Consider the following 19910-nt stretch of genomic DNA (forward strand, 5'->3'; position numbering starts at 1 on the left):
TTTTCAGAGTAATTTTCAGGATGTTTTTGGAATGGACCCACTCCAAATCCGCCTTATAAAGAGGTAAAAGTCTTAAACTGTGCATGATTCCCATTGATGATGACTTTAAATCAGATTTTTACATTTTACTGGGACCTGGAAATTTGTTTCTATTTTCTGAGATGTTTTCCAGAGGGATAATCACTGATCTTGATCATGGTGCTATAAGAAAAGGTGTTTGATTCTCATCAAAAATCAACGTCTGAGTAGTCGTGGCCGAGTGGTTAAGGCGATGGACTAGAAATCCATTGGGGTTTCCCCACGCAGGTTCAAATCCTGCCGACTACGAATATGTTCATATAGTTTTTTGACTGATTACCTGAGAAGATAAGTTTGCGTGTGTCCTGTTTTATTCCACATGAAGGTGATATGCGAACTTTGGGCAGGGTTTCTAGAACCAGACTGACTTGATTTTTGGATGCATTTTATATAAGCCGATCTGATGCTACATCCCACGTGCGTCATGCCACTAATTAAAAGAAGCGCCATGAGTGCCACCAGGTAAGTGGTGCATCTCCCTCTTTTGTCTAGCAGTTACAGACCACTGCTTTGGCAGATGTACTGAGACATGCACTTTTATTCACAGCAACCTTGAATTATCTCTTGGATAAAACTTTTTACCACACAATGAAAATTTTTTAGCCACTTCTGGATGAACAGCTTTCTAACAGTATAAGTTTTGCAGTTATTTTTTTCTTACCCTTTTTCCAAGTAACAGATCCAACACTCTATTTACTAGCCACTTTTCATCAACATTTAAAACTGTCATTGTTGAGATATCATGGAACTCTTGGCACACTTGTGGAAATAAAGTTTAGGAGATATTAATTTACCATTGTGTATTAATTGTAGATTTGCACTACAGCTTTAGAGCCTTTTTTCACCATGATTCATGAGTTCATATGTGCTTTTTAGCACAAAAAAACTGCAGCCAGTTATTTTTTGTGCGTGTGGTTCCATGGTGTAATGGTTAGCACTCTGGACTCTGAATCCAGCGATCTGAGTTCAAATATCAGTGGAACCTGGGCAGCTCTTTGTACATGTGTTTCAGTTTTTGCACTTACACTGAGTTCTCCTGTGCCAAAGGTTTAACATAAAAAGATAAAAAGAGAAAGTTAAAATCAACATGCAAAACAAAGATTTGAATGTTCCAAGCATCCATGGAGTGATCACTTTGAGTTCTATGGCCAAATCTACCTTTAAAGCAGGATTACGGAAACTTAAAATTGACTTTAAGTTACAGCACTCTTACGAACTGTCACGCAAAGCAACCATACCCTATGATTTATGTCAATGTTCACATAACACTTTTTCCAGGTGTATGAAACTGACAAGGATTTGAAGTTGAAATGGCTTCAGGAAATGTTGGCGTTTTCTTCCTGAATCATCTTTTCTTGTGTTTTTCAGAATTTCCTACAGCGGTTTGTAAACATTTTTGGTGGTGTTTCTCTAAAATTATTTTGGGCATCTTTTGAGTCTGTTTTTGTGGCTTTTCTTTGTAGCTCACAAAATGCACCAAAAGTCTCTCAGGAACATTGAAGGAGTTTTCCTAACCTTGCCATTGAATTGTATTATAAGTATGGAGCTCTTCTAAATGAAAAACAGCTGAAGAATGATATGCTTATTTTAGTTAACCGCTTGGCATTTTTGGAAACTTGATGTGGTTAAAAGATGCCCAAAAGCCTGATCATATGAACAGCAAGTCTTTTTTACGTGGAAATTAATTTGTTCAGTGTTTTCAGCATTTTCAGAGTAATTTTCAGGATGTTTTTGGAATGGACCCACTCCAAATCCGCCTTATAAAGAGGTAAAAGTCTTAAACTGTGCATGATTCCCATTGATGATGACTTTAAATCAGATTTTTACATTTTACTGGGACCTGGAAATTTGTTTCTATTTTCTGAGATGTTTTCCAGAGGGATAATCACTGATCTTGATCATGGTGCTATAAGAAAAGGTGTTTGATTCTCATCAAAAATCAACGTCTGAGTAGTCGTGGCCGAGTGGTTAAGGCGATGGACTAGAAATCCATTGGGGTTTCCCCGCGCAGGTTCAAATCCTGCCGACTACGAATATGTTCATATAGTTTTTTGACTGATTACCTGAGAAGATAAATTTGCGTGTGTCCTGTTTTATGCCACATGAAGGTGATATGCAAACTTTGGGCAGGGTTTCTAGAACCAGACTGACTTGATTTTTGGATGCACTTTATATAAGCCGATCTGATGCTACATCCCACATGCGTCATGCCACTAATTAAAAGAAGCGCCATGAGTGCCACCAGGTAAGTGGTGCATCTCCCTCTTTTGTCTAGCAGTTACAGACCACTGCTTTGGCAGATGTACTGAGACATGCACTTTTATTCACAGCAACCTTGAATTATCTCTTGGATAAAACTTTTTACCACACAATGAAAATTTTTTAGCCACTTCTGGATGAACAGCTTTCTAACAGTATAAGTTTTGCAGTTATTTTTTTCTTACCCTTTTTCCAAGTAACAGATCCAACACTCTATTTACTAGCCACTTTTCATCAACATTTAAAACTGTCATTGTTGAGATATCATGGAACTCTTGGCACACTTGTGGAAATAAAGTTTAGGAGATATTAATTTACCATTGTGTATTAATTGTAGATTTGCACTACAGCTTTAGAGCCTTTTTTCACCATGATTCATGAGTTCATATGTGCTTTTTAGCACAAAAAAACTGCAGCCAGTTATTTTTTGTGCGTGTGGTTCCATGGTGTAATGGTTAGCACTCTGGACTCTGAATCCAGCGATCTGAGTTCAAATCTCAGTGGAACCTGGGCAGCTCTTTGTACATGTGTTTCAGTTTTTGCACTTACACTGAGTTCTCCTGTGCCAAAGGTTTAACATAAAAAGATAAAAAGAGAAAGTTAAAATCAACATGCAAAACAAAGATTTGAATGTTCCAAGCATCCATGGAGTGATCACTTTGAGTTCTATGGCCAAATCTACCTTTAAAGCAGGATTACGGAAACTTAAAATTGACTTTAAGTTACAGCACTCTTACGAACTGTCACGCAAAGCAACCATACCCTATGATTTATGTCAATGTTCACATAACACTTTTTCCAGGTGTATGAAACTGACAAGGATTTGAAGTTGAAATGGCTTCAGGAAATGTTGGCGTTTTCTTCCTGAATCATCTTTTCTTGTGTTTTTCAGAATTTCCTACAGCGGTTTGTAAACATTTTTGGTGGTGTTTCTCTAAAATTATTTTGGGCATCTTTTGAGTCTGTTTTTGTGGCTTTTCTTTGTAGCTCACAAAATGCACCAAAAGTCTCTCAGGAACATTGAAGGAGTTTTCCTAACCTTGCCATTGAATTGTATTATAAGTATGGAGCTCTTCTAAATGAAAAACAGCTGAAGAATGATATGCTTATTTTAGTTAACCGCTTGGCATTTTTGGAAACTTGATGTGGTTAAAAGACGCCCAAAAGCCTGATCATATGAACAGCAAGTCTTTTTTACGTGGAAATTAATTTGTTCAGTGTTTTCAGCATTTTCAGAGTAATTTTCAGGATGTTTTTGGAATGGACCCACTCCAAATCCGCCTTATAAAGAGGTAAAAGTCTTAAACTGTGCATGATTCCCATTGATGATGACTTTAAATCAGATTTTTACATTTTACTGGGACCTGGAAATTTGTTTCTATTTTCTGAGATGTTTTCCAGAGGGATAATCACTGATCTTGATCATGGTGCTATAAGAAAAGGTGTTTGATTGTCATCAAAGGTCAACGTCTGAGTAGTCGTGGCCGAGTGGTTAAGGCGATGGACTAGAAATCCATTGGGGTTTCTCCGTGCTGGTTCAAATCCTGCTGACTACTAATATGTTCATATAGTTTTTTGACTGATTACCTGAGAAGATAAATTTGCGTGTGTCCTGTTTTATGCCACATGAAGGTGATATGCGAACTTTGGGCAGGGTTTCTAGAACCAGACTGACTTGATTTTTGGATGCATTTTATATAAGCCGATCTGACGCTACATCCCACGTGCGTCATGCCACTAATTAAAAGAAGCGCCATGAGTGCCACCAGGTAAGTGGTGCATCTCCCTCCTTTGTCTAGCAGTTACAGACCACTGCTGTGGCAGATGTACAGGGATATGCACTTTTATTCACAGCAACCTTGAATTATCTCTTGGATAAAACTTTTTCCCACACAATGAAAATTTTTTAGCCACTTCTGGATGAACAGCTTTCTAACAGTATAAGTTTTGCAGTTATTTTTTTCTTACCCTTTTTCCAAGTAACAGATCCAACACTCTATTTACTAGCCACTTTTCATCAACATTTAAAACTGTCATTGTTGAGATATCATGGAACTCTTGGCACACTTGTGGAAATAAAGTTTAGGAGATATTAATTTACCATTGTGTATTAATTGTAGATTTGCACTACAGCTTTAGAGCCTTTTTTCACCATGATTCATGAGTTCATATGTGCTTTTTAGCACAAAAAAACTGCAGCCAGTTATTTTTTGTGCATGTGGTTCCATGGTGTAATGGTTAGCACTCTGGACTCTGAATCCAGCGATCTGAGTTCAAATCTCAGTGGAACCTGGGCAGCTCTTTGTACATGTGTTTCAGTTTTTGCACTTACACTGAGTTCTCCTGTGCCAAAGGTTTAACATAAAAAGATAAAAAGAGAAAGTTAAAATCAACATGCAAAACAAAGATTTGAATGTTCCAAGCATCCATGGAGTGATCACTTTGAGTTCTATGGCCAAACCTACCTTTAAAGCAGGATTACGGAAACTTAAAATTGACTTTAAGTTACAGCACTCTTACGAACTGTGTCACGCAAAGCAACCATACCCTATGATTTATGTCAATGTTCACATAACACTTTTTCCAGGTGTATGAAACTGACAAGGATTTGAAGCTGAAATGGCTTCAGGAAATGTTGGCGTTTTCTTCCTGAATCATCTTTTCTTGTGTTTTTCAGAATTTCCTACAGCGGTTTGTAAACATTTTTGGTGGTGTTTTTCTAAAATTATTTTGGGCATCTTTTGAGTCTGTTTTATGGCTTTTCTTTGTAGCTCACAAAATGCACCAAAAGTCTCTCAGGAACCTTGAAGGAGTTTTCCTAACCTTGCCATTGAATTGTATTATAAGTATGGAGCTCTTCTAAATGAAAAACACCTGAAAAATGATATGCTTATTTTAGTTAACCGCTTGGCATTTTTGGAAACTTGATGTGGTTAAAAGACGCCCAAAAGCCTGATCATATGAACAGCAAGTCTTTTTTACGTGGAAATTAATTTGTTCAGTGTTTTCAGCATTTTCAGAGTAATTTTCAGGATGTTTTTGGAATGGACCCACTCCAAATCCGCCTTATAAAGAGGTAAAAGTCTTAAACTGTGCATGATTCCCATTGATGATGACTTTAAATCAGATTTTTACATTTTACTGGGACCTGGAAATTTGTTTCTATTTTCTGAGATGTTTTCCAGAGGGATAATCACTGATCTTGATCATGGTGCTATAAGAAAAGGTGTTTGATTCTCATCAAAAATCAACGTCTGAGTAGTCGTGGCCGAGTGGTTAAGGCGATGGACTAGAAATCCATTGGGGTTTCCCCACGCAGGTTCAAATCCTGCCGACTACGAATATGTTCATATAGTTTTTTGACTGATTACCTGAGAAGATAAATTTGCGTGTGTCCTGTTTTATTCCACATGAAGGTGATATGCGAACTTTGGGCAGGGTTTCTAGAACCAGACTGACTTGATTTTTGGATGCATTTTATATAAGCCGATCTGATGCTACATCCCACGTGCGTCATGCCACTAATTAAAAGAAGCGCCATGAGTGCCACCAGGTAAGTGGTGCATCTCCCTCTTTTGTCTAGCAGTTACAGACCACTGCTTTGGCAGATGTACTGAGACATGCACTTTTATTCACAGCAACCTTGAATTATCTCTTGGATAAAACTTTTTACCACACAATGAAAATTTTTTAGCCACTTCTGGATGAACAGCTTTCTAACAGTATAAGTTTTGCAGTTATTTTTTTCTTACCCTTTTTCCAAGTAACAGATCCAACACTCTATTTACTAGCCACTTTTCATCAACATTTAAAACTGTCATTGTTGAGATATCATGGAACTCTTGGCACACTTGTGGAAATAAAGTTTAGGAGATATTAATTTACCATTGTGTATTAATTGTAGATTTGCACTACAGCTTTAGAGCCTTTTTTCACCATGATTCATGAGTTCATATGTGCTTTTTAGCACAAAAAAACTGCAGCCAGTTATTTTTTGTGCGTGTGGTTCCATGGTGTAATGGTTAGCACTCTGGACTCTGAATCCAGCGATCTGAGTTCAAATATCAGTGGAACCTGGGCAGCTCTTTGTACATGTGTTTCAGTTTTTGCACTTACACTGAGTTCTCCTGTGCCAAAGGTTTAACATAAAAAGATAAAAAGAGAAAGTTAAAATCAACATGCAAAACAAAGATTTGAATGTTCCAAGCATCCATGGAGTGATCACTTTGAGTTCTATGGCCAAATCTACCTTTAAAGCAGGATTACGGAAACTTAAAATTGACTTTAAGTTACAGCACTCTTACGAACTGTCACGCAAAGCAACCATACCCTATGATTTATGTCAATGTTCACATAACACTTTTTCCAGGTGTATGAAACTGACAAGGATTTGAAGTTGAAATGGCTTCAGGAAATGTTGGCGTTTTCTTCCTGAATCATCTTTTCTTGTGTTTTTCAGAATTTCCTACAGCGGTTTGTAAACATTTTTGGTGGTGTTTCTCTAAAATTATTTTGGGCATCTTTTGAGTCTGTTTTTGTGGCTTTTCTTTGTAGCTCACAAAATGCACCAAAAGTCTCTCAGGAACATTGAAGGAGTTTTCCTAACCTTGCCATTGAATTGTATTATAAGTATGGAGCTCTTCTAAATGAAAAACAGCTGAAGAATGATATGCTTATTTTAGTTAACCGCTTGGCATTTTTGGAAACTTGATGTGGTTAAAAGACGCCCAAAAGCCTGATCATATGAACAGCAAGTCTTTTTTACGTGGAAATTAATTTGTTCAGTGTTTTCAGCATTTTCAGAGTAATTTTCAGGATGTTTTTGGAATGGACCCACTCCAAATCCGCCTTATAAAGAGGTAAAAGTCTTAAACTGTGCATGATTCCCATTGATGATGACTTTAAATCAGATTTTTACATTTTACTGGGACCTGGAAATTTGTTTCTATTTTCTGAGATGTTTTCCAGAGGGATAATCACTGATCTTGATCATGGTGCTATAAGAAAAGGTGTTTGATTCTCATCAAAAATCAACGTCTGAGTAGTCGTGGCCGAGTGGTTAAGGCGATGGACTAGAAATCCATTGGGGTTTCCCCGCGCAGGTTCAAATCCTGCCGACTACGAATATGTTCATATAGTTTTTTGACTGATTACCTGAGAAGATAAATTTGCGTGTGTCCTGTTTTATGCCACATGAAGGTGATATGCAAACTTTGGGCAGGGTTTCTAGAACCAGACTGACTTGATTTTTGGATGCACTTTATATAAGCCGATCTGATGCTACATCCCACGTGCGTCATGCCACTAATTAAAAGAAGCGCCATGAGTGCCACCAGGTAAGTGGTGCATCTCCCTCTTTTGTCTAGCAGTTACAGACCACTGCTTTGGCAGATGTACTGAGACATGCACTTTTATTCACAGCAACCTTGAATTATCTCTTGGATAAAACTTTTTACCACACAATGAAAATTTTTTAGCCACTTCTGGATGAACAGCTTTCTAACAGTATAAGTTTTGCAGTTATTTTTTTCTTACCCTTTTTCCAAGTAACAGATCCAACACTCTATTTACTAGCCACTTTTCATCAACATTTAAAACTGTCATTGTTGAGATATCATGGAACTCTTGGCACACTTGTGGAAATAAAGTTTAGGAGATATTAATTTACCATTGTGTATTAATTGTAGATTTGCACTACAGCTTTAGAGCCTTTTTTCACCATGATTCATGAGTTCATATGTGCTTTTTAGCACAAAAAAACTGCAGCCAGTTATTTTTTGTGCGTGTGGTTCCATGGTGTAATGGTTAGCACTCTGGACTCTGAATCCAGCGATCTGAGTTCAAATCTCAGTGGAACCTGGGCAGCTCTTTGTACATGTGTTTCAGTTTTTGCACTTACACTGAGTTCTCCTGTGCCAAAGGTTTAACATAAAAAGATAAAAAGAGAAAGTTAAAATCAACATGCAAAACAAAGATTTGAATGTTCCAAGCATCCATGGAGTGATCACTTTGAGTTCTATGGCCAAATCTACCTTTAAAGCAGGATTACGGAAACTTAAAATTGACTTTAAGTTACAGCACTCTTACGAACTGTCACGCAAAGCAACCATACCCTATGATTTATGTCAATGTTCACATAACACTTTTTCCAGGTGTATGAAACTGACAAGGATTTGAAGTTGAAATGGCTTCAGGAAATGTTGGCGTTTTCTTCCTGAATCATCTTTTCTTGTGTTTTTCAGAATTTCCTACAGCGGTTTGTAAACATTTTTGGTGGTGTTTCTCTAAAATTATTTTGGGCATCTTTTGAGTCTGTTTTTGTGGCTTTTCTTTGTAGCTCACAAAATGCACCAAAAGTCTCTCAGGAACATTGAAGGAGTTTTCCTAACCTTGCCATTGAATTGTATTATAAGTATGGAGCTCTTCTAAATGAAAAACAGCTGAAGAATGATATGCTTATTTTAGTTAACCGCTTGGCATTTTTGGAAACTTGATGTGGTTAAAAGACGCCCAAAAGCCTGATCATATGAACAGCAAGTCTTTTTTACGTGGAAATTAATTTGTTCAGTGTTTTCAGCATTTTCAGAGTAATTTTCAGGATGTTTTTGGAATGGACCCACTCCAAATCCGCCTTATAAAGAGGTAAAAGTCTTAAACTGTGCATGATTCCCATTGATGATGACTTTAAATCAGATTTTTACATTTTACTGGGACCTGGAAATTTGTTTCTATTTTCTGAGATGTTTTCCAGAGGGATAATCACTGATCTTGATCATGGTGCTATAAGAAAAGGTGTTTGATTCTCATCAAAAATCAACGTCTGAGTAGTCGTGGCCGAGTGGTTAAGGCGATGGACTAGAAATCCATTGGGGTTTCCCCGCGCAGGTTCAAATCCTGCCGACTACGAATATGTTCATATAGTTTTTTGACTGATTACCTGAGAAGATAAATTTGCGTGTGTCCTGTTTTATGCCACATGAAGGTGATATGCAAACTTTGGGCAGGGTTTCTAGAACCAGACTGACTTGATTTTTGGATGCATTTTATATAAGCCGATCTGATGCTACATCCCACGTGCGTCATGCCACTAATTAAAAGAAGCGCCATGAGTGCCACCAGGTAAGTGGTGCATCTCCCTCTTTTGTCTAGCAGTTACAGACCACTGCTTTGGCAGATGTACTGAGACATGCACTTTTATTCACAGCAACCTTGAATTATCTCTTGGATAAAACTTTTTACCACACAATGAAAATTTTTTAGCCACTTCTGGATGAACAGCTTTCTAACAGTATAAGTTTTGCAGTTATTTTTTTCTTACCCTTTTTCCAAGTAACAGATCCAACACTCTATTTACTAGCCACTTTTCATCAACATTTAAAACTGTCATTGTTGAGATATCATGGAACTCTTGGCACACTTGTGGAAATAAAGTTTAGGAGATATTAATTTACCATTGTGTATTAATTGTAGATTTGCACTACAGCTTTAGAGCCTTTTTTCACCATGATTCATGAGTTCATATGTGCTTTTTAGCACAAAAAAACTGCAGCCAGTTATTTTTTGTGCGTGTGGTTCCATGGTGTAATGGTTAGCACTCTGGACTCTGAATCCAGCCATCTGAGTTCAAATCTCAGTGGAACCTGGGCAGCTCTTTGTACATGTGTTTCAGTTTTTGCACTTACACTGAGTTCTCCTGTGCCAAAGGTTTAACATAAAAAGATAAAAAGAGAAAGTTAAAATCAACATGCAAAACAAAGATTTGAATGTTCCAAGCATCCATGGAGTGATCACTTTGAGTTCTATGGCCAAATCTACCTTTAAAGCAGGATTACGGAAACGTAAAATTGACTTTAAGTTACAGCACTCTTACGAACTGTGTCACGCAAAGCAACCATACCCTATGATTTATGTCAATGTTCACATAACACTTTTTCCAGGTGTATGAAACTGACAAGGATTTGAAGCTGAAATGGCTTCAGGAAATGTTGGCGTTTTCTTCCTGAATCATCTTTTCTTGTGTTTTTCAGAATTTCCTACAGCGGTTTGTAAACATTTTTGGTGGTGTTTTTCTAAAATTATTTTGGGCATCTTTTGAGTCTGTTTTATGGCTTTTCTTTGTAGCTCACAAAATGCACCAAAAGTCTCTCAGGAACCTTGAAGGAGTTTTCCTAACCTTGCCATTGAATTGTATTATAAGTATGGAGCTCTTCTAAATGAAAAACACCTGAAAAATGATATGCTTATTTTAGTTAACCGCTTGGCATTTTTGGAAACTTGATGTGGTTAAAAGACGCCCAAAAGCCTGATCATATGAACAGCAAGTCTTTTTTACGTGGAAATTAATTTGTTCAGTGTTTTCAGCATTTTCAGAGTAATTTTCAGGATGTTTTTGGAATGGACCCACTCCAAATCCGCCTTATAAAGAGGTAAAAGTCTTAAACTGTGCATGATTCCCATTGATGATGACTTTAAATCAGATTTTTACATTTTACTGGGACCTGGAAATTTGTTTCTATTTTCTGAGATGTTTTCCAGAGGGATAATCACTGATCTTGATCATGGTGCTATAAGAAAAGGTGTTTGATTCTCATCAAAAATCAACGTCTGAGTAGTCGTGGCCGAGTGGTTAAGGCGATGGACTAGAAATCCATTGGGGTTTCCCCACGCAGGTTCAAATCCTGCCGACTACGAATATGTTCATATAGTTTTTTGACTGATTACCTGAGAAGATAAATTTGCGTGTGTCCTGTTTTATTCCACATGAAGGTGATATGCGAACTTTGGGCAGGGTTTCTAGAACCAGACTGACTTGATTTTTGGATGCATTTTATATAAGCCGATCTGATGCTACATCCCACGTGCGTCATGCCACTAATTAAAAGAAGCGCCATGAGTGCCACCAGGTAAGTGGTGCATCTCCCTCTTTTGTCTAGCAGTTACAGACCACTGCTTTGGCAGATGTACTGAGACATGCACTTTTATTCACAGCAACCTTGAATTATCTCTTGGATAAAACTTTTTACCACACAATGAAAATTTTTTAGCCACTTCTGGATGAACAGCTTTCTAACAGTATAAGTTTTGCAGTTATTTTTTTCTTACCCTTTTTCCAAGTAACAGATCCAACACTCTATTTACTAGCCACTTTTCATCAACATTTAAAACTGTCATTGTTGAGATATCATGGAACTCTTGGCACACTTGTGGAAATAAAGTTTAGGAGATATTAATTTACCATTGTGTATTAATTGTAGATTTGCACTACAGCTTTAGAGCCTTTTTTCACCATGATTCATGAGTTCATATGTGCTTTTTAGCACAAAAAAACTGCAGCCAGTTATTTTTTGTGCGTGTGGTTCCATGGTGTAATGGTTAGCACTCTGGACTCTGAATCCAGCCATCTGAGTTCAAATCTCAGTGGAACCTGGGCAGCTCTTTGTACATGTGTTTCAGTTTTTGCACTTACACTGAGTTCTCCTGTGCCAAAGGTTTAACATAAAAAGATAAAAAGAGAAAGTTAAAATCAACATGCAAAACAAAGATTTGAATGTTCCAAGCATCCATGGAGTGATCACTTTGAGTTCTATGGCCAAATCTACCTTTAAAGCAGGATTACGGAAACGTAAAATTGACTTTAAGTTACAGCACTCTTACGAACTGTGTCACGCAAAGCAACCATACCCTATGATTTATGTCAATGTTCACATAACACTTTTTCCAGGTGTATGAAACTGACAAGGATTTGAAGCTGAAATGGCTTCAGGAAATGTTGGCGTTTTCTTCCTGAATCATCTTTTCTTGTGTTTTTCAGAATTTCCTACAGCGGTTTGTAAACATTTTTGGTGGTGTTTTTCTAAAATTATTTTGGGCATCTTTTGAGTCTGTTTTATGGCTTTTCTTTGTAGCTCACAAAATGCACCAAAAGTCTCTCAGGAACCTTGAAGGAGTTTTCCTAACCTTGCCATTGAATTGTATTATAAGTATGGAGCTCTTCTAAATGAAAAACACCTGAAAAATGATATGCTTATTTTAGTTAACCGCTTGGCATTTTTGGAAACTTGATGTGGTTAAAAGACGCCCAAAAGCCTGATCATATGAACAGCAAGTCTTTTTTACGTGGAAATTAATTTGTTCAGTGTTTTCAGCATTTTCAGAGTAATTTTCAGGATGTTTTTGGAATGGACCCACTCCAAATCCGCCTTATAAAGAGGTAAAAGTCTTAAACTGTGCATGATTCCCATTGATGATGACTTTAAATCAGATTTTTACATTTTACTGGGACCTGGAAATTTGTTTCTATTTTCTGAGATGTTTTCCAGAGGGATAATCACTGATCTTGATCATGGTGCTATAAGAAAAGGTGTTTGATTCTCATCAAAAATCAACGTCTGAGTAGTCGTGGCCGAGTGGTTAAGGCGATGGACTAGAAATCCATTGGGGTTTCCCCACGCAGGTTCAAATCCTGCCGACTACGAATATGTTCATATAGTTTTTTGACTGATTACCTGAGAAGATAAATTTGCGTGTGTCCTGTTTTATTCCACATGAAGGTGATATGCGAACTTTGGGCAGGGTTTCTAGAACCAGACTGACTTGATTTTTGGATGCATTTTATATAAGCCGATCTGATGCTACATCCCACGTGCGTCATGCCACTAATTAAAAGAAGCGCCATGAGTGCCACCAGGTAAGTGGTGCATCTCCCTCTTTTGTCTAGCAGTTACAGACCACTGCTTTGGCAGATGTACTGAGACATGCACTTTTATTCACAGCAACCTTGAATTATCTCTTGGATAAAACTTTTTACCACACAATGAAAATTTTTTAGCCACTTCTGGATGAACAGCTTTCTAACAGTATAAGTTTTGCAGTTATTTTTTTCTTACCCTTTTTCCAAGTAACAGATCCAACACTCTATTTACTAGCCACTTTTCATCAACATTTAAAACTGTCATTGTTGAGATATCATGGAACTCTTGGCACACTTGTGGAAATAAAGTTTAGGAGATATTAATTTACCATTGTGTATTAATTGTAGATTTGCACTACAGCTTTAGAGCCTTTTTTCACCATGATTCATGAGTTCATATGTGCTTTTTAGCACAAAAAAACTGCAGCCAGTTATTTTTTGTGCGTGTGGTTCCATGGTGTAATGGTTAGCACTCTGGACTCTGAATCCAGCGATCTGAGTTCAAATATCAGTGGAACCTGGGCAGCTCTTTGTACATGTGTTTCAGTTTTTGCACTTACACTGAGTTCTCCTGTGCCAAAGGTTTAACATAAAAAGATAAAAAGAGAAAGTTAAAATCAACATGCAAAACAAAGATTTGAATGTTCCAAGCATCCATGGAGTGATCACTTTGAGTTCTATGGCCAAATCTACCTTTAAAGCAGGATTACGGAAACTTAAAATTGACTTTAAGTTACAGCACTCTTACGAACTGTCACGCAAAGCAACCATACCCTATGATTTATGTCAATGTTCACATAACACTTTTTCCAGGTGTATGAAACTGACAAGGATTTGAAGTTGAAATGGCTTCAGGAAATGTTGGCGTTTTCTTCCTGAATCATCTTTTCTTGTGTTTTTCAGAATTTCCTACAGCGGTTTGTAAACATTTTTGGTGGTGTTTCTCTAAAATTATTTTGGGCATCTTTTGAGTCTGTTTTTGTGGCTTTTCTTTGTAGCTCACAAAATGCACCAAAAGTCTCTCAGGAACATTGAAGGAGTTTTCCTAACCTTGCCATTGAATTGTATTATAAGTATGGAGCTCTTCTAAATGAAAAACAGCTGAAGAATGATATGCTTATTTTAGTTAACCGCTTGGCATTTTTGGAAACTTGATGTGGTTAAAAGACGCCCAAAAGCCTGATCATATGAACAGCAAGTCTTTTTTACGTGGAAATTAATTTGTTCAGTGTTTTCAGCATTTTCAGAGTAATTTTCAGGATGTTTTTGGAATGGACCCACTCCAAATCCGCCTTATAAAGAGGTAAAAGTCTTAAACTGTGCATGATTCCCATTGATGATGACTTTAAATCAGATTTTTACATTTTACTGGGACCTGGAAATTTGTTTCTATTTTCTGAGATGTTTTCCAGAGGGATAATCACTGATCTTGATCATGGTGCTATAAGAAAAGGTGTTTGATTCTCATCAAAAATCAACGTCTGAGTAGTCGTGGCCGAGTGGTTAAGGCGATGGACTAGAAATCCATTGGGGTTTCCCCGCGCAGGTTCAAATCCTGCCGACTACGAATATGTTCATATAGTTTTTTGACTGATTACCTGAGAAGATAAATTTGCGTGTGTCCTGTTTTATGCCACATGAAGGTGATATGCAAACTTTGGGCAGGGTTTCTAGAACCAGACTGACTTGATTTTTGGATGCACTTTATATAAGCCGATCTGATGCTACATCCCACGTGCGTCATGCCACTAATTAAAAGAAGCGCCATGAGTGCCACCAGGTAAGTGGTGCATCTCCCTCTTTTGTCTAGCAGTTACAGACCACTGCTTTGGCAGATGTACTGAGACATGCACTTTTATTCACAGCAACCTTGAATTATCTCTTGGATAAAACTTTTTACCACACAATGAAAATTTTTTAGCCACTTCTGGATGAACAGCTTTCTAACAGTATAAGTTTTGCAGTTATTTTTTTCTTACCCTTTTTCCAAGTAACAGATCCAACACTCTATTTACTAGCCACTTTTCATCAACATTTAAAACTGTCATTGTTGAGATATCATGGAACTCTTGGCACACTTGTGGAAATAAAGTTTAGGAGATATTAATTTACCATTGTGTATTAATTGTAGATTTGCACTACAGCTTTAGAGCCTTTTTTCACCATGATTCATGAGTTCATATGTGCTTTTTAGCACAAAAAAACTGCAGCCAGTTATTTTTTGTGCGTGTGGTTCCATGGTGTAATGGTTAGCACTCTGGACTCTGAATCCAGCGATCTGAGTTCAAATCTCAGTGGAACCTGGGCAGCTCTTTGTACATGTGTTTCAGTTTTTGCACTTACACTGAGTTCTCCTGTGCCAAAGGTTTAACATAAAAAGATAAAAAGAGAAAGTTAAAATCAACATGCAAAACAAAGATTTGAATGTTCCAAGCATCCATGGAGTGATCACTTTGAGTTCTATGGCCAAATCTACCTTTAAAGCAGGATTACGGAAACTTAAAATTGACTTTAAGTTACAGCACTCTTACGAACTGTCACGCAAAGCAACCATACCCTATGATTTATGTCAATGTTCACATAACACTTTTTCCAGGTGTATGAAACTGACAAGGATTTGAAGTTGAAATGGCTTCAGGAAATGTTGGCGTTTTCTTCCTGAATCATCTTTTCTTGTGTTTTTCAGAATTTCCTACAGCGGTTTGTAAACATTTTTGGTGGTGTTTCTCTAAAATTATTTTGGGCATCTTTTGAGTCTGTTTTTGTGGCTTTTCTTTGTAGCTCACAAAATGCACCAAAAGTCTCTCAGGAACATTGAAGGAGTTTTCCTAACCTTGCCATTGAATTGTATTATAAGTATGGAGCTCTTCTAAATGAAAAACAGCTGAAGAATGATATGCTTATTTTAGTTAACCGCTTGGCATTTTTGGAAACTTGATGTGGTTAAAAGACGCCCAAAAGCCTGATCATATGAACAGCAAGTCTTTTTTACGTGGAAATTAATTTGTTCAGTGTTTTCAGCATTTTCAGAGTAATTTTCAGGATGTTTTTGGAATGGACCCACTCCAAATCCGCCTTATAAAGAGGTAAAAGTCTTAAACTGTGCATGATTCCCATTGATGATGACTTTAAATCAGATTTTTACATTTTACTGGGACCTGGAAATTTGTTTCTATTTTCTGAGATGTTTTCCAGAGGGATAATCACTGATCTTGATCATGGTGCTATAAGAAAAGGTGTTTGATTCTCATCAAAAATCAACGTCTGAGTAGTCGTGGCCGAGTGGTTAAGGCGATGGACTAGAAATCCATTGGGGTTTCCCCGCGCAGGTTCAAATCCTGCCGACTACGAATATGTTCATATAGTTTTTTGACTGATTACCTGAGAAGATAAATTTGCGTGTGTCCTGTTTTATGCCACATGAAGGTGATATGCAAACTTTGGGCAGGGTTTCTAGAACCAGACTGACTTGATTTTTGGATGCATTTTATATAAGCCGATCTGATGCTACATCCCACGTGCGTCATGCCACTAATTAAAAGAAGCGCCATGAGTGCCACCAGGTAAGTGGTGCATCTCCCTCTTTTGTCTAGCAGTTACAGACCACTGCTTTGGCAGATGTACTGAGACATGCACTTTTATTCACAGCAACCTTGAATTATCTCTTGGATAAAACTTTTTACCACACAATGAAAATTTTTTAGCCACTTCTGGATGAACAGCTTTCTAACAGTATAAGTTTTGCAGTTATTTTTTTCTTACCCTTTTTCCAAGTAACAGATCCAACACTCTATTTACTAGCCACTTTTCATCAACATTTAAAACTGTCATTGTTGAGATATCATGGAACTCTTGGCACACTTGTGGAAATAAAGTTTAGGAGATATTAATTTACCATTGTGTATTAATTGTAGATTTGCACTACAGCTTTAGAGCCTTTTTTCACCATGATTCATGAGTTCATATGTGCTTTTTAGCACAAAAAAACTGCAGCCAGTTATTTTTTGTGCGTGTGGTTCCATGGTGTAATGGTTAGCACTCTGGACTCTGAATCCAGCCATCTGAGTTCAAATCTCAGTGGAACCTGGGCAGCTCTTTGTACATGTGTTTCAGTTTTTGCACTTACACTGAGTTCTCCTGTGCCAAAGGTTTAACATAAAAAGATAAAAAGAGAAAGTTAAAATCAACATGCAAAACAAAGATTTGAATGTTCCAAGCATCCATGGAGTGATCACTTTGAGTTCTATGGCCAAATCTACCTTTAAAGCAGGATTACGGAAACGTAAAATTGACTTTAAGTTACAGCACTCTTACGAACTGTCACGCAAAGCAACCATACCCTATGATTTATGTCAATGTTCACATAACACTTTTTCCAGGTGTATGAAACTGACAAGGATTTGAAGTTGAAATGGCTTCAGGAAATGTTGGCGTTTTCTTCCTGAATCATCTTTTCTTGTGTTTTTCAGAATTTCCTACAGCGGTTTGTAAACATTTTTGGTGGTGTTTCTCTAAAATTATTTTGGGCATCTTTTGAGTCTGTTTTTGTGGCTTTTCTTTGTAGCTCACAAAATGCACCAAAAGTCTCTCAGGAACATTGAAGGAGTTTTCCTAACCTTGCCATTGAATTGTATTATAAGTATGGAGCTCTTCTAAATGAAAAACAGCTGAAGAATGATATGCTTATTTTAGTTAACCGCTTGGCATTTTTGGAAACTTGATGTGGTTAAAAGACGCCCAAAAGCCTGATCATATGAACAGCAAGTCTTTTTTACGTGGAAATTAATTTGTTCAGTGTTTTCAGCATTTTCAGAGTAATTTTCAGGATGTTTTTGGAATGGACCCACTCCAAATCCGCCTTATAAAGAGGTAAAAGTCTTAAACTGTGCATGATTCCCATTGATGATGACTTTAAATCAGATTTTTACATTTTACTGGGACCTGGAAATTTGTTTCTATTTTCTGAGATGTTTTCCAGAGGGATAATCACTGATCTTGATCATGGTGCTATAAGAAAAGGTGTTTGATTCTCATCAAAAATCAACGTCTGAGTAGTCGTGGCCGAGTGGTTAAGGCGATGGACTAGAAATCCATTGGGGTTTCCCTGCGCAGGTTCAAATCCTGCCGACTACGAATATGTTCATATAGTTTTTTGACTGATTACCTGAGAAGATAAATTTGCGTGTGTCCTGTTTTATGCCACATGAAGGTGATATGCAAACTTTGGGCAGGGTTTCTAGAACCAGACTGACTTGATTTTTGGATGCATTTTATATAAGCCGATCTGATGCTACATCCCACGTGCGTCATTGGGTGACTTTTTACCACACAATGAAAATTTTTTAGCCACTTCTGGATGAACAGCTTTCTAACAGTATAAGTTTTGCAGTTATTTTTTTCTTACCCTTTTTCCAAGTAACAGATCCAACACTCTATTTACTAGCCACTTTCCATCAACTTTTAAAACTGTCATTGTTGAGATATCATGGAACTCTTGGCACACTTGTGGAAATAAAGTTTAGGAGATATTAATTTACCATTGTGTATTAATTGTAGATTTGCACTACAGCTTTAGAGCCTTTTTTCACCATGATTCATGAGTTCATATGTGCTTTTTAGCACAAAAAAACTGCAGCCAGTTATTTTTTGTGCGTGTGGTTCCATGGTGTAATGGTTAGCACTCTGGACTCTGAATCCAGCGATCTGAGTTCAAATCTCAGTGGAACCTGGGCAGCTCTTTGTACATGTGTTTCAGTTTTTGCACTTACACTGAGTTCTCCTGTGCCAAAGGTTTAACATAAAAAGATAAAAAGAGAAAGTTAAAATCAACATGCAAAACAAAGATTTGAATGTTCCAAACATCCATGGAGTGATCACTTTGAGTTCTATGGCCAAATCTACCTTTAAAGCAGGATTACGGAAACTTAAAATTGACTTTAAGTTACAGCACTCTTATGAACTGTGTCACGCAAAGCAACCATACCCTATGATTTATGTCAATGTTCACATAACACTTTTTCCAGGTGTATGAAACTGACAAGGATTTGAAGCTGAAATGGCTTCAGGAAATGTTGGCGTTTTCTTCCTGAATCATCTTTTCTTGTGTTTTTCAGAATTTCCTACAGCGATTTGTAAACATTTTTGGTAGTGTTTTTCTAAAATTATTTTGGGCATCTTTTGAGTCTGTTTTTGTGGCTTTTCTTTGTAGCTCACAAAATGCACCAAAAGTCTCTCAGGAACCTTGAAGGAGTTTTCCTAACCTTGCCATTGAATTGTATTATAAGTATGGAGCACTTCTAAATGAAAAACACCTGAAGAATGATATGCTTATTTTAGTTAACCGCTTGGCATTTTTGGATACTTGATGTGGTTAAAAGACGCCCAAAAGCCTGATCATATGAACAGCAAGTCTTTTTTACGTGGAAATTAATTTGTTCAGTGTTTTCAGCATTTTCAGAGTAATTTTCAGGATGTTTTTGGAATGGACCCACTCCAAATCCACCTTATAAAGAGGTAAAAGTCTTAAACTGTGCATGATTCCCATTGATGATGACTTTAAACCAGATTTTTACATTTTACTGGGACCTGGAAATTTGTTTCTATTTTCTGAGATGTTTTCCAGAGGGATAATCACTGATCTTGATCATGGTGCTATAAGAAAAGGTGTTTGATTGTCATCAAAGGTCAACGTCTGAGTAGTCGTGGCCGAGTGGTTAAGGCGATGGACTAGAAATCCATTGGGGTTTCTCCGTGCTGGTTCAAATCCTGCTGACTACTAATATGTTCATGTAGTTTTTTGACTGATTACCTGAGAAGATAAATTTGCGTGTGTCCTGTTTTATGCCACATGAAGGTGATATGCGAACTTTGGGCAGGGTTTCTA

General features: G+C 37.3%; 21 non-coding genes across 21 annotated transcripts; all 21 read left to right on the forward strand.

Annotated features, from left to right (window-relative positions):
• Window positions 1-245: 245 nt before the first annotated feature.
• TRNAS-AGA (transfer RNA serine (anticodon AGA)) lies at window positions 246-327 on the forward strand. The gene has a single exon. It is a non-coding gene; the product is annotated as a tRNA-Ser (tRNA).
• Window positions 328-991: 664 nt separating this feature from the next.
• TRNAQ-CUG (transfer RNA glutamine (anticodon CUG)) lies at window positions 992-1063 on the forward strand. Its single transcript has one exon. It is a non-coding gene; the product is annotated as a tRNA-Gln (tRNA).
• A 965-nt stretch (window positions 1064-2028) lies between these two features.
• TRNAS-AGA (transfer RNA serine (anticodon AGA)) lies at window positions 2029-2110 on the forward strand. The gene has a single exon. It is a non-coding gene; the product is annotated as a tRNA-Ser (tRNA).
• A 664-nt stretch (window positions 2111-2774) lies between these two features.
• On the forward strand, window positions 2775-2846 carry TRNAQ-CUG (transfer RNA glutamine (anticodon CUG)). The gene has a single exon. It is a non-coding gene; the product is annotated as a tRNA-Gln (tRNA).
• Window positions 2847-4557: 1711 nt separating this feature from the next.
• Window positions 4558-4629, forward strand: TRNAQ-CUG (transfer RNA glutamine (anticodon CUG)). Its single transcript has one exon. It is a non-coding gene; the product is annotated as a tRNA-Gln (tRNA).
• Window positions 4630-5595: 966 nt separating this feature from the next.
• On the forward strand, window positions 5596-5677 carry TRNAS-AGA (transfer RNA serine (anticodon AGA)). Its single transcript has one exon. It is a non-coding gene; the product is annotated as a tRNA-Ser (tRNA).
• Window positions 5678-6341: 664 nt separating this feature from the next.
• Window positions 6342-6413, forward strand: TRNAQ-CUG (transfer RNA glutamine (anticodon CUG)). Its single transcript has one exon. It is a non-coding gene; the product is annotated as a tRNA-Gln (tRNA).
• Window positions 6414-7378: 965 nt separating this feature from the next.
• On the forward strand, window positions 7379-7460 carry TRNAS-AGA (transfer RNA serine (anticodon AGA)). The gene has a single exon. It is a non-coding gene; the product is annotated as a tRNA-Ser (tRNA).
• A 664-nt stretch (window positions 7461-8124) lies between these two features.
• TRNAQ-CUG (transfer RNA glutamine (anticodon CUG)) lies at window positions 8125-8196 on the forward strand. The gene has a single exon. It is a non-coding gene; the product is annotated as a tRNA-Gln (tRNA).
• A 965-nt stretch (window positions 8197-9161) lies between these two features.
• Window positions 9162-9243, forward strand: TRNAS-AGA (transfer RNA serine (anticodon AGA)). Its single transcript has one exon. It is a non-coding gene; the product is annotated as a tRNA-Ser (tRNA).
• Window positions 9244-9907: 664 nt separating this feature from the next.
• Window positions 9908-9979, forward strand: TRNAQ-CUG (transfer RNA glutamine (anticodon CUG)). The gene has a single exon. It is a non-coding gene; the product is annotated as a tRNA-Gln (tRNA).
• Window positions 9980-10945: 966 nt separating this feature from the next.
• Window positions 10946-11027, forward strand: TRNAS-AGA (transfer RNA serine (anticodon AGA)). Its single transcript has one exon. It is a non-coding gene; the product is annotated as a tRNA-Ser (tRNA).
• Window positions 11028-11691: 664 nt separating this feature from the next.
• TRNAQ-CUG (transfer RNA glutamine (anticodon CUG)) lies at window positions 11692-11763 on the forward strand. Its single transcript has one exon. It is a non-coding gene; the product is annotated as a tRNA-Gln (tRNA).
• A 966-nt stretch (window positions 11764-12729) lies between these two features.
• Window positions 12730-12811, forward strand: TRNAS-AGA (transfer RNA serine (anticodon AGA)). The gene has a single exon. It is a non-coding gene; the product is annotated as a tRNA-Ser (tRNA).
• Window positions 12812-13475: 664 nt separating this feature from the next.
• TRNAQ-CUG (transfer RNA glutamine (anticodon CUG)) lies at window positions 13476-13547 on the forward strand. The gene has a single exon. It is a non-coding gene; the product is annotated as a tRNA-Gln (tRNA).
• Window positions 13548-14512: 965 nt separating this feature from the next.
• Window positions 14513-14594, forward strand: TRNAS-AGA (transfer RNA serine (anticodon AGA)). Its single transcript has one exon. It is a non-coding gene; the product is annotated as a tRNA-Ser (tRNA).
• A 664-nt stretch (window positions 14595-15258) lies between these two features.
• TRNAQ-CUG (transfer RNA glutamine (anticodon CUG)) lies at window positions 15259-15330 on the forward strand. Its single transcript has one exon. It is a non-coding gene; the product is annotated as a tRNA-Gln (tRNA).
• Window positions 15331-16295: 965 nt separating this feature from the next.
• Window positions 16296-16377, forward strand: TRNAS-AGA (transfer RNA serine (anticodon AGA)). Its single transcript has one exon. It is a non-coding gene; the product is annotated as a tRNA-Ser (tRNA).
• A 664-nt stretch (window positions 16378-17041) lies between these two features.
• TRNAQ-CUG (transfer RNA glutamine (anticodon CUG)) lies at window positions 17042-17113 on the forward strand. Its single transcript has one exon. It is a non-coding gene; the product is annotated as a tRNA-Gln (tRNA).
• Window positions 17114-18078: 965 nt separating this feature from the next.
• Window positions 18079-18160, forward strand: TRNAS-AGA (transfer RNA serine (anticodon AGA)). The gene has a single exon. It is a non-coding gene; the product is annotated as a tRNA-Ser (tRNA).
• A 523-nt stretch (window positions 18161-18683) lies between these two features.
• TRNAQ-CUG (transfer RNA glutamine (anticodon CUG)) lies at window positions 18684-18755 on the forward strand. Its single transcript has one exon. It is a non-coding gene; the product is annotated as a tRNA-Gln (tRNA).
• Window positions 18756-19910: the final 1155 nt, after the last annotated feature.

The sequence above is a fragment of the Ranitomeya variabilis genome, chromosome 2 (genome assembly GCF_051348905.1).
Source record: "Ranitomeya variabilis isolate aRanVar5 chromosome 2, aRanVar5.hap1, whole genome shotgun sequence".
Lineage (NCBI taxonomy): Eukaryota > Metazoa > Chordata > Amphibia > Anura > Dendrobatidae > Ranitomeya > Ranitomeya variabilis.